The sequence below is a fragment of the Montipora foliosa genome, chromosome 3 (genome assembly GCF_036669935.1).
Source record: "Montipora foliosa isolate CH-2021 chromosome 3, ASM3666993v2, whole genome shotgun sequence".
Lineage (NCBI taxonomy): Eukaryota > Metazoa > Cnidaria > Anthozoa > Scleractinia > Acroporidae > Montipora > Montipora foliosa.
In genome coordinates this window covers 70,887,342-70,899,841 of record NC_090871.1, presented here as the reverse complement: position 1 = coordinate 70,899,841, position 12,500 = coordinate 70,887,342, and the positions used below count along the sequence as shown (strand labels likewise).

Here is a 12,500-nt window from a genome sequence, read left to right as displayed (position 1 = left end):
TACGTGCCTCACTTGAAGAAACATTTAACTCTATAATAGCTACCGCATTGATCATGATCAGACAACTGAAAAGCTGAGTTTGAAAAGACAGCAAGCTGTCAACAGGGATACTGCTGAATGCGATTGAATGAAGAGACTTATTCCATTTAATCAGTTTTCGAAGTTACAACAAGCTCTCACCAGGAGAACTAATCTGGCTAACATTTTCCAAGGGAGTTCGTATAACTAGTAGCTCCGACACTTTTAATCTTAGAAAATTAACTGACTGTTGTGAAGACAACAATCACATTTTTTAAAAGGCACTAGTAATCTTAAGAAAAATAAGTGTGCAGATTGTTACTTCTGTTAAGCATCTTGGCCCTCTCTTCTTTTCATGAGGGCCCTTCAAAGTGGGCTCGTCTTCACATTTACCCCTTTATTGCTGGTAGATAATTGGTCGCCAATCAAAGCATTCTTCTCTCGGTTTTTAATGCTTTTCTAATGACAAACAAAAAATTAAATGATTAAATTACTTTTCTTTTAATTAAGCCATTGTTCAGGTCCAGTGTGAAAACCAAAAGAACGGGTCAAGTCAGTGTTTTTAAGTGGAGTCTGGTGTCTAGCCCACTTAACAACAAAACCATCTACTCCCCTGTTTTTCCCAAGTGGGACAGAAAATGGCGCTTGCTCTGTACAAAGAGAGAGGAAAGATCAGAGGTCGGCTTAGAGTACAGTCAAGGTGTACATGGCATTCATTTAGCACTGAGGTAAGTGTGCAAATATTGCTCAAATCAAAGGGTCACCGTTTTCATCGTCAGGAAAGCAGCACGGTTTTCCGTCCAAAAGTGAATCAGTTCAGTCTTATCGTATCGAGGAAGTGCTAATACGGAACGTAAATAACCCTACCATGCATTCGTGGGATTGAAATCATTGTTCAAGTCACAGATCTATAGTCCTGTGAGTAAATTTAATTTTATCTCTCAGATCGTACTCGGGCTATGATTGGCCAATTTAGCCGGCAGTAATCGAAATTTCGCACGATATTCGTTAACCAAAAGATACACTGAATATCTTACTAGCCTTGTTTTTTCGGTTCGTGCTAGAAGTTACGGCAGCTAGTTTAATCACGTCACTTTATGGGCCGAATGCGTAAAACGTTGGCCATAACTTAAAGTACGGCCCTGTTACTACAAGAGAAATTCTACGATCTTTATTGTATGAAACACATACAATCCAAGTTCCCGAGGGTGCGTTCCATCGTACATAACAGAACTCAGAACTCGGCAAAATGCGGTTCGTACAATGTCACAATTTTTACTCGTGTAATCTATTACTGAACAGACACACGGCAAAATGTGTTTGATAAAAGTCGGAATAAGAAATATTTTTGTTAGGGACACTTAAAGGATAAATTTGCAAATTTGTGCAGATAATAATAATAATAATAATAATAATAATAATAATAATAATAATAATAATAACGATAATGATAATAATAACAAATCATAAAAAATTAGTAAAACAATTAAGGCCAGTTTATTTTTCATTTTCCAAAGCTTCTTCCTGGAGAATCAAGATGAAAGCCGTCATGTGCACAACATCAATGTTGTTAGCATGAAAGAGGGAGAAACACTACGATTCATAAAGAAGGGATTACCCAATTCTGTCACAGTTAGGTTGGAATTGGTGGATCCAGCTGTTTAGCAAAGTTTCATCTATTTCAAAACCTACAGGGGACTCAGGTCATCCTTACCAGTAGAATACATTGTGTTGACCCAGCTTGCTCATATGAAATTGGGTGTTTTTGACACTAAGTTTGTTTTTGCAAACCACATTATTTTTTAGGCTGCGAAAAATGAACTCAAAAAGAAACATATCCTGATTGTGCGCATTCTCGTTAAAACGATGGCAAAAACCATGACTAGGAGCGAACAACTCCCACGCTAAGACTATGTCGCGGCATTTTTACAGACTACCTATTCCCGCAACAAAACAAAGGCATTTACGGTTCATTGACTCTATGATGGCAAGGTAGTTTCTTGTGATTGGTCATCGGGCTCCTGCTGGAGTCTCATTTGTCGGAATGAGACAAAAAAAACGGTCGGTAAGAACGCCGTGACAGTAATATAGGGCTGTTGTTCGCTCCTAGTCATGGGCGCCTGTTACAGCATTTGCGGCCTGATTTCTTATTTCAGCTTTTTTCAAGGTTTCTTTTACAAACGCCCGTCTATCTTGTTACAAAAAGTAAAGAGAGAAATAAAACAAAAAAAAGAAATAAATTTTAGCCTGTTTTGATTTTATTACGTTAATTAACATTGTGTAACTGTTATGAGTGTGCATAGTAAATGTAATGCGGCTTTTTGACGAGTACAATAGTGACCTGGTCATTGAATGAATACGAGGCTGGACTTGCCTCTCTTTCGAGGCAGATCTCGCTAAACTTCGCCTGTAAATCAAGCTGTTATCATCACAACAAGTCCTCAGTCGAAACAAAGACAACTTCGGCACCCCTTTCATTCAAGGGCCAGATTGTTTCAAAGTGTACAAACAAACTTCATGTTTGACTGCTTCAGACGTTTTAGATAAATTCCCAAATATTCACAGTCTTATTTAAGTGAGAGAAAATTGTGTGGTGACTCTATTGGGGAATTAATTTTGAGTTTGATTGCGTGCGAAGGTAAACCTAAATATTGTGGTCGATGAATCAATCAGTACATGGATCATAAAGATCAGTTACCGAGCGTAGTAATGCGCAACTAGAGGAAACTTGTGCAAAACTAATTTAGACATCATAGAAAATTCTCCGCTAGAATTACACATAATTTCATTGAAACAACATTAAAGCGAGACCGTTCGTGTCATAGCCATCTAGGTAGCATGTAACGTGTCCTAAAAGTGGCAACTTTAAGGCGTCTTAAAAGTGGCAACTTTAAGGTCTCTTAAAAGTGGAAATGTCTAGGCGTATTAAAGTGGCAACTTTAAGGTCTCTTAAAAGTGGGACCTTTAAGGCGTCTTAAAAGTGGCAACTTTAAGGTTTCTTAAAAGTGGCCACTTTAAGTGGCAACCTGAAGGTTTCTTGAAAGTGTCAACTTAAGGTCTTTTAAAAATATTTTAAGGCGTCTTGAAAAACTTTAAGTCCTCTTAAAAGTGACAACTTTAAGGCGTCTTAAAAGTGGCAACTTTAAAGGTGTGTTAAAAGTGGCAAATTTAAGGTCTCTAAAAGTGGCAACTTAAAGACGTCTTAAAAGTGGCAACTTTAAGGCGTCTTAAAAGTGGCAACTTTAAGGTGTGTTGAAAGTGGCAATTTTAAGGTCTCTTAAAAGTGGCAACTTTAAGACGTCTTAAAAGTGGCAACTTTAAGGTCTCTTAAAAGTGGTAACTTAAAGGTGTGTTAAAAGTGGCAAATTTAAGGTCTTATAAAAGTTGCAACTTAAAGACGTCTTAAAAGTGGCAATTTTAAGGCGTCTTAAGTGGCAATTTTAAGGTTTCTTAAAGGGGGCTTTTAGGAAAGACATTTTATCCAAGACATTTACGTTATTACAAAACTTTACATAAGGTGCTTTTTGGATAATTCTTTTTATTAATTTTTCATAGGGGACTTAGCCCACATACTCATAATGATCCAATAAGAATCTTTCTGTAAAAATGCCGATTTAAGTGTAAATTTAGACAAGACAAAAATTATGATTTTTAACAACTGTGGTAAGTCTTGAAACAACTACTTGTTTAGATACGGCGCTGATGAACTGGAAAATGTCAAATCGTATAAATATCTTGGACTCATAATGAGTCCTTTTGGAAACTTTAATCTCGCTAGACAAGAGTTGAAGAAAGTTGCACTTAAAGCACTCTATAAATTACGAAAAGAAATGGGAAACCACTTTAGAGAAAATATAAAATTAACGATGAAGTTATTTGATGCACTGATATCTCACATACTCTTTTATGCAAGTGAAGTGTGGGGGATTGATTACAATGGGAAATTAGAAAAGGACCCAGCAGAATTAGTTCAAAATAAATTCCTAAAGTGGTTGCTGAGAGTTAACAAATACTGCAACAACAATGCATGCAGGGCTGAAACAGGACGGTTCCCAATGACAATTGATGCTCAATGTAGGAACTTTAAGTTCTGGTTAACCTTAACCAAAAATGAATACAAATTATCCCAAATAGCATACAATGACATCAAATGGAAGGGAAAAAAGGCTTTCTGGAGCAAAAAAATCAAAGGCTCATTGGAACAGATAGAATTAGGAGACCTCTGGATGAAAGCACACTATGTAGATATAGGAATTGTAAACATTATCAGGCAACGACTTAAGGATATCGAACTACAAAGATGGCTAAGTGAAATATATAACGACAACAGAAAAGATGCTAACGAAAGCAACAAAATGAGAACCTACCGGTTATTCAAAACGATAGACAATTGCAAATGTGAAGACTACCTACATCAGGTCACCAATACACGACACAGAATAGCCCTAACAAAACTGCGACTTACCAACCACAAATTAGCCATAGAGACAGGACGTTATTCGAGACCGCTCAAGAAACCTGCAGAAAGAATTTGCCCAATTTGTAAAATAGAAATGGAGGACGAATACCATTTTCTAAATATGTGCCCTGCTTACCAGGAAAAACGATGTTCGTTACTAGACTACCTGGAAAAAGAATATAGAATAAAAATAAGCAGAATGTCACCTAATAAAATATTCATGTTTCTGATAAACCCCCCTAGCGGAAATGTTAAAATACAAAAACTAATAGCAAAACATATATTCGAATGCTTTGAAAAAAGGAAAGGGGAAGACGGATAAAAGTAAATACTCCAGGACTTAATTAATTAATAACTTTTTAGCCATGTATACTTTTGTTGTTTGTAATTGTTAGTCATTTGGAAATTGTGGTCGATATACTATTTATTGTATAAGATTCCAAATAAAACATGTCTGTCTGTCTATAGGTATGTGCCGCTGTGAAGGGTATGGTTTTCAAGCAGTTTACTCTAGCATAGGGTATATAATCAGAGCGTTTGGGTCTAGAATAGGGTATCATTTTTCACGAAACTGACCAGTTGGTTGAAGATTTTATCTAGACTAAGGAAACCAGGAATTGCTACTCAAAAATATAAAAAAATGAAATCGGCAAGTTTAATTTTCACGACTCAGCCTCAACAGCGTTGATAGATGACTATCATAAAACGCTACTGGATATTACTAACTGTCAAGAATCGGGAGTCAAGACGGAAATCGGTGGTATTAATACTGGTTAAAATTACACAATTTATTGTCTTGATAATGCGTACGTACGCGCTTGGCATTGCTGGACAAGTATAAATACATCCTTTTTAAGAAAGAAGTGATTGTGGTATTTAAGGTTTTGTTTTGGCTTTGCTTTAGACTGTGCTAGTGACCTCAGTTTCTGGAAAACAGCTACTCTAGGATAGGAGTGATTTGGGGAGTCTACTCTAGTTTAGGGTAGCAAAATCTAGCTGAAACTAGCCCTCGTATAGGCTAAAGGTTCCAGGGTCCCAGCGGCACATCCCCACCCAGAAATTCCTAAAGTACCCCCCCCCCCCCCCCCCCCCCGGGGGTACATGTAGGTTAGTGCAAGCACGTGCCAGTGGGGATCTAAAAAAAACATGTCTGAAGGCGAATAGAGTCCGGTGTTAACACATGTCTCTTGTCAAGCTTTGAACAATATCAAAACACCCAGTAAATTTTGTCTTCTGATGGTCTTGTCCTATTTACAACAAGGCATCCTGCCTCATTTTCCCTGTCACTTCAATCATCAGGTACAGCTGTACAATCATGTAGGTTTAATAATTTACCATCATGACCAGCTATTTATAATTATGACCATTCAAAGTGACTTTGTTTCATGTTGTTGTTATTTTCTCAAATCATGAACAAATTTCAGTCTATCTTCTGCAATCTACAGGTGCAAGTTTATGCATCAATTTAAAGTTTAAGATTTTCGGATTAAAAGGCTAAAATTAATGATTCAAATTTTTGGTCTCTGTTCATATTAATTATTATATTATCAATGCTCTCAACTTTTGCCACCGAATTTACGACAGGTTATTGCAGACATTTTTCTCTAATTCTTAGTCAAACTGTGGCCAATACAAAAAGTGACTAATGATTGTTGTATGTGGTGATACAGCCCATAGCTGCTGACTTACCATTCTGCTGAATGCCAATGCCAAGTCATGATACAGAAAAGGATTCTTTGGCTCACATCTGTCCACCATCTGAATCAACTCTCCCAACCTGTCTGATCCCTAAAGAACAACAGGTTGATGAGATCAAGTAGAATACAAAGATAAATATAATCTACAGAAACCATGAATGCTATCTCCAAGTTTACCTCGCTGTATTTTCCCTCTTGACAGAGTGTGTACATAACAACCATTCTTTGCGCTTCGATGCAATTTCTGTTGCTGTTTAGAGCCCTATAAAGATGTGATACAAGAGAAAAAAAGTCCAATTTCAATATGAAGATCACTCAAAACAAACTTTAGTTTGGATACTTGTGTTTTGTATATTAAAACTGATGGGCTGTGTGTCAAAACACTATGATCCCAAAACCAGGATTGGCATTAATTTGGCAAAATAACTTGATACCAAAAACCCCCTCCACTATAACGATGTTCAAAGAAGTTAGCATACTGGACTCTTTGACCCAAGTACAAGTAGGTTATTTAAGCCCTGGCTCATCTCCACCCTGATTCTCTCCAACCAGGCCCCAGTTGTTAAAGTACCCCAAAGCTCAAAATTGCTTATTCTGCAAAAGTCAAATTTCATCACCATTGGGCAAGTCTTTTACATTAACCCTTTGACGTCCAAACCGGCCTAAGCGCCAGACAATTTTATTTGTCAATGGGGAACTCCTGGGAGTCAATAGACCTTATTCAAAAATGGCAGTCACATTTATAATTCTTTTGTCCACGTGCAAATTAGCCTACCAAGCCTCATTTTAGAGCAAGAATTCTTTTCAATTCACTGTATGGTATCGAGGCTTGGTAGGCTAATTTGAACTTCGACAAAAAAATTATAAATTGACCTCCATTAAATTTTATGAATAAGGTATATGGGTTAATCACTCACTGTCCCCATTAACCCTTTTCATCCAAACCGGCATAAACCGCATACTTAGTATTTTACTCCGTCTAACGCCAGACGATTTTACTCGTCAATGGGGAACCAGTTGCGATTTTGCTTCAACATAAACACTCACATGAACTGTGTTATTAGTTGACAGAACTGAGAGTCATTTGTCCCATAGACGTGCTGATAATTATGAGGCATATTGTACATGTATACAATTTATCCCTGCAATGACACAAAAACTTGTTTCGCATTCCAGTTTTAAAAGAATTTTTGCAATGCAAAGCAGATTTGACGTCATCTCAGCTTGACCATAGGACAAACAACTTCTGGTTTTATTAAATTTTACGGCCCACTAAATGAATAGATTAATCTCAGCAAGAAAAAATACTGGAGGTTTGAGGCACTTTAAGTCTACATCGTGATACCCAAATAGATAAATCACTAGCAAAAAAATTTATCATTTTGTTCCTATTACAGACATTTTTAGGGTCTGCTGTTGTAGCTTCTCAGCCATCAGCTGTCTCCAGCAAACAAAACAATTAATATCTTCACGATATCTAGTGTGCTTGATACTTTACCGACTGCTTTCCACCTTTTCAGCAAGAACAGGTTAAACTTTACAAATGGCTACCAGTGAAATGTCGCTGGTAATAACCCAGACAAGTCATCTCTAAGGACAAAATTAATGTTAATTCTCTTAGCTTCGTGGCAAGTCTGATTGCCTTTCTCCTTTTTTCTAAATGTATGCATACAACTGCACAGCTTTAAGGTATATTCATACCTATGTGCTGTCTCTAAAGTTTGATCCCAGTCTTGAAGAGCAAGTTGTAGTCTCATTTTTTCAATCAGCGCAGGTCACTGAGGTGTGAAATCTGGATATCCCACAACAGCCTGCAGCATAAAATATTACTATTTATTTATTAATGTATTCAGTGATATTTAAAGGTGTACCTGACAACATTCTTACGAGTTCAGTAGACAGAGATCAAACAGTCAAGACATACCCAATTAAGAGTGGGGCTTTAGATGCATAAAGTATCAGAGCCAAATCAATATTGCAACATTTAGCTATTTTCAGCTTCTTCCACTCAATGTGCATTTAATCAAACCCTGAATAACAACATCTCATGGTAGGAAAAAGGCCTTTGAATGAGGGCAAAAGTTTCCCCTTTTCATATCTTTTGTTGTCCCAATGCCGCTATAACTAATCGAGACCAATACTAAATATTACTGTCATTTTGTGTTCAATTACAAAATTAATGTTCCCATGACTACAAATTTCTCTGTTGCCTTCTCAATATTTTTTACCTAATTAATGGTCATTTCATCATTTACTTTGTTCAAGTGGCAATTTCTTTTACCTACTGTAACAGTCATACCTTGATGACAGAGTTAGTGTTTTTCATATACATGTAGCTGTTTTTTGCAAGTTTAACCCATTGTCAGATCCCCAGGAGCGAGACTTGACATATTTTCCTCATCTAACGACAGACAATTTTACTCATCAATGTATTTATGTATTGGTGTATTTAGTTTTCTTGCTATGTACAACGTACATGTTGCAGTTAAATTTTACTTTCAGGTCAAATTTTTTTAACCTAGGTTATAATTTTTTTAACCTAAATTATAGGTTAAATTTTTTTTAACCTAGGTTATAATTTTTTGAACCTAAATTATAGGTTACATTTTTTTTAACCTAGGTTATAATTTTTTTAACCTAAATTTTGGGGTTAAAATTTTTTTAACCTAGGGTATATAATTTCTCTGCTTTTTTTTTTGTGTGTACTATTCTTTTTAGACCCCCCCAAAAAACCAGGCCCCTATTTTTTAAACTACACCCCATAAATAAAAGCCCTTTTTAGACAGTTGATAAATAACCTAGGTAAAAAAAAATTACCTAGTTTAAATATTATGAACTAGGTGGAAAATTTTAACCTAGGTTTAAAAAAATTTGACCTGAAAAAAATTCCAAACTACAACATACATAAGATAATTCACTGCCTAATTGCAAGTACAATGTATTCTGGTAAACTGGTATTATATTTGGCAAGGATTATCATTTTGCTAAATTGTTTACAAATTTAAAATAATAATGATAATCATTTGTCAAACCTGATTGATAAGTTCTAATGCCCCGCTGAAGTTATTTTTTGCTTCCAGGAACTTGGCCTGCAAAGAAGTGTATACCCTGTAGTTAGTTATTAACATTTATTTTTGAAGTAAATAACTGAAACAGCATTTTTAAGTCAGAGTACAGGAAAAGTGAATCTAGGTGAAGCCTACCCAAGAGCAAAAAATGTACAAGTGAATGCATGTATGTTGCAAACAAGTGATAAGGAGAGGAGTAAAAAATACCAATTAAGAGAAGACAAAAGTTTAGAGCTCAAAAGAAATTATATCAGATTTCCTGCCATCAATAAATAAAACAGATTTTTTTATTTTCTTCTTCAAAAATTATTAAGGTACAGTGTATCCCAAAATCTGCTGACCTTTCCAAGTAAAGCATCCAGATTTTTAACAACTTCAGATTTAAAAAAAACATCATACTGTGACACATCACAGCCAAACAACACTTACAGTATTCATCTCAATGAAGGATCAGAGCTACGGGTAACAAATTTCTCCGGCTGGAGACTGAGCAATATTTATCCTGCATTCACATTTTCATTATTAAAGTTGAATGTTTTCAGCAACAATGTATTAGCAAGTTATCACATTAAAAATTAGATTTGGCAAGTATAATATAATTATTTCCATGGTTGGACAGTCACATAAAGTTTCCTGTCTTCATGCTAAGTTGTCATCAGTTCAAACTTGAATGAGCTATGCTTTTGATCCATTTTTTTCCTTCTTTGGTATTTACAATGTTCCTTACGTTATTTGGAATGTAAACAGTTCGCATAACTCATTTCAGACTGAACTGATCATCTTGTTCAAAATTATGACAATGAAACATTGTCTTGTTTGTGTAACATTTACACTCATTTGAACACAGAAAGTAAAAAAAAAAAAAGAATTTAAATTATGAAAGTTTATCTGCATGTTCCTAGTGTCAGTTTGAATCCACACATTTAAAGCAGGGTGAGACGAAAATGAAAATATGAGGTTGCCCTTCAGGCAAGCTGTTACTTGAGGTTCCTAGCCCGAAGGTCTGAGGAGCTAGCCCGAAATTAAATTGTTTATAAAATAAGAATTATCAAATTTACTTCTGAATCATTTTCAAAATACAAGTAATGATACCAAGCACAGAATGTGATTTTCGTTTTTACTTCAACCTCAAATTGAACATTGTATTAACAGAAACGACCAGTTTTTACACCTGACCAGAAGTTGCAGTTCCAACTTACATCAAGATTTTGTGGATGAGAATTCCAAATACAGCCATGTGATCCAATCTTGTGATGCAAAACATTGTCAATTGATATCGCTTAATGCTTTCAATAGTTTGCCTACTGTAGTCTATTAACTATTCAAGCAATAGAGGACGTCTTCCGTTTTTCTATAGCCGGCTTCACCTAAACTCGAGGGGGAGTTGGGAAAATTCGAGACAGTTATTTATGCAAACTTGAGATGCGTCTCGGGTTTGCATAACTGTCGCGAATTCTCCCAACTTTCCCGAGTGTTTAGATGAGACTACGGAAACACAGAAACAAGTCCTCTATTGCTTTTATAAAATAGTTCTCAAAGATAATGCGACAAATGAAGGAAAATTCTTGATTGAAACAGATTTTCTTGATACACGCTCATATATTCTAACAGCCAATCAAAACGCACGTCTGACAGCATACAACCAATCAAAATTCGTGACGTCACAGCTGTGTTTCCATACTCTCATCTAAACAAAGATATTGACCAATGAGAGCGTGCATACTATCCTCATTATTTTATTAAATACAGTTGAACAGTGAGCTACAGGAAATATTTCAGTTCCTCGTTTGTACTGCTAACATGAACAAGGTTCCCCGAATGAACATCATCAACAAATTTGCTTTAATTAGTGTTAATACAAGAAAATTTCACAACTTATTAACGTTTGTCCACATCTCGCTTAATAGAAAATCAAACAGCAAGTTAACACAGTAGCATTGTTTTATTTTGTTCTTCCTTTTACTGTAGAATTCTCTTCTACAACCCACGCTTCTGTCAAATGTCATGAAGCTGTGAAACGCTGCCGTCGGCCCGATTACAATTTGCATATAATCAATGCAGTTAACGCACATGTATGAAAATTGTTTCGCTTTGTAAGACCAGAAAATTTTTAAAAATTGCAAATGACTGTTTCTGAGTAACATTTTGTTCAAACATGGACAAAATAGTAATGGCAAAATAATGTTTACATTTTGCCCCCGTTCACGGTCAAAAAGATAATTATAAATTTACGGAAATCACAACACAGTTATTTTTTTGAATGTCATGAACGTTGTGATCAGTCAGTTAAACTACCACTGTAATCTGAAGTCTGGCTTAACTGCAGAATACCCTGCCATTTTGAAGCTGCACCTCTGAAGAGGCTGGATACGCGGATACACCTGTACGCAGTCGAAAGTACCAACCCTCCCCAAGTTAACTTCCAACTATAATTATTGTGAAATGGATACACGGATATGCGGATATGCAGTGGAAAACATGGATACCCGGATACGTGGATATCACACATGGGAACTGGATACCAACTTCGTGTAACATACTTCAAAAGGCTCTGTTGTATATGCAAAATTCAAAGTTCCTGAGAAAAGCAAGCTACAAATATTCTTTGTTCTTTAAAACATGGAACCGAGGCCAGCAAAGATTGTGACCAAAGTATCAGGCAAATTTCAACTAAAGCTAAGTAACTGAGTAACAATCCTGCGATAATCATGCTTTAGCCAAGCATCAAGACAGCAAGCCATGATACACATGTAACATACCTCGTTCTTTAAACCACTCACCCGACACAAGCAAACAATAATCCAATCTCGGGTCATTTTATCGAATTTGTTATCGCTTAACCAGGACCGCTTAAAAGGAAACAATCATTAAGTATTTATCTAGTGCAAAGTTACGCGACGGATGATTAGATCCCGTGGGAAAACAAAAGAAGATAATAGACCGTGATCAAGGGAGTCAACCAAAGAGTACGCTAACAATGAGGCAAGCTCTTTAATGGCTGCAAATCTAGTTTTTAAACTACACGTTACTGTAAATATTCACATTCCCTTCTGTTAGGAGATTGGACCCGAGTCTAGAGTACTATGGGATGTAGAGCGAGAGTAACACGAGTTGAAGTTGTTGAAGACATTAAACGTTGAGTTTATATGAACCGGTGTCGTCTCTTCCACGCAATAACATGGTACCAGGAGTAAAGAAAATAAGAAATATACCGCTGAACTACTTCTAATCTGCTGTGAAACCTGTTTGGAGGTTCCA

At 36.1% G+C, this 12,500-nt stretch overlaps 1 protein-coding gene and 1 long non-coding RNA gene across 3 annotated transcripts in view; one reads left to right on the top strand and one right to left on the bottom strand.

Moving 5' to 3' along the window:
- The window catches only part of LOC137998148 (uncharacterized), a 24,564-nt gene extending 13,789 nt beyond the window's left edge, over window positions 1–10,775 (bottom strand). The window contains exons 1-7 of one of the 2 annotated variants that reach the window (XM_068844583.1): window positions 10,442–10,775; window positions 9,207–9,263; window positions 7,876–7,985; window positions 6,352–6,436; window positions 6,167–6,265; window positions 4,614–4,643; window positions 4,484–4,536 (exon numbers count right to left, since the gene is read on the bottom strand). The gene's annotated coding sequence lies outside the window, so the exon portion shown is untranslated. The remainder of the gene's footprint in view (window positions 1–4,483; window positions 4,537–4,613; window positions 4,644–6,166; window positions 6,266–6,351; window positions 6,437–7,875; window positions 7,986–9,206; window positions 9,264–10,441) is intronic. The other variant, XM_068844584.1, reaches the window with a different exon arrangement.
- Window positions 10,776–12,109: 1,334 nt separating this feature from the next.
- The window catches only part of LOC137996354 (uncharacterized), a 29,567-nt gene continuing 29,176 nt past the window's right edge, over window positions 12,110–12,500 (top strand). The window contains exon 1 of the long non-coding RNA XR_011122301.1: window positions 12,110–12,500. This exon is cut by the window's right edge and continues 517 nt beyond it. This is a non-coding gene — a long non-coding RNA (uncharacterized lncRNA).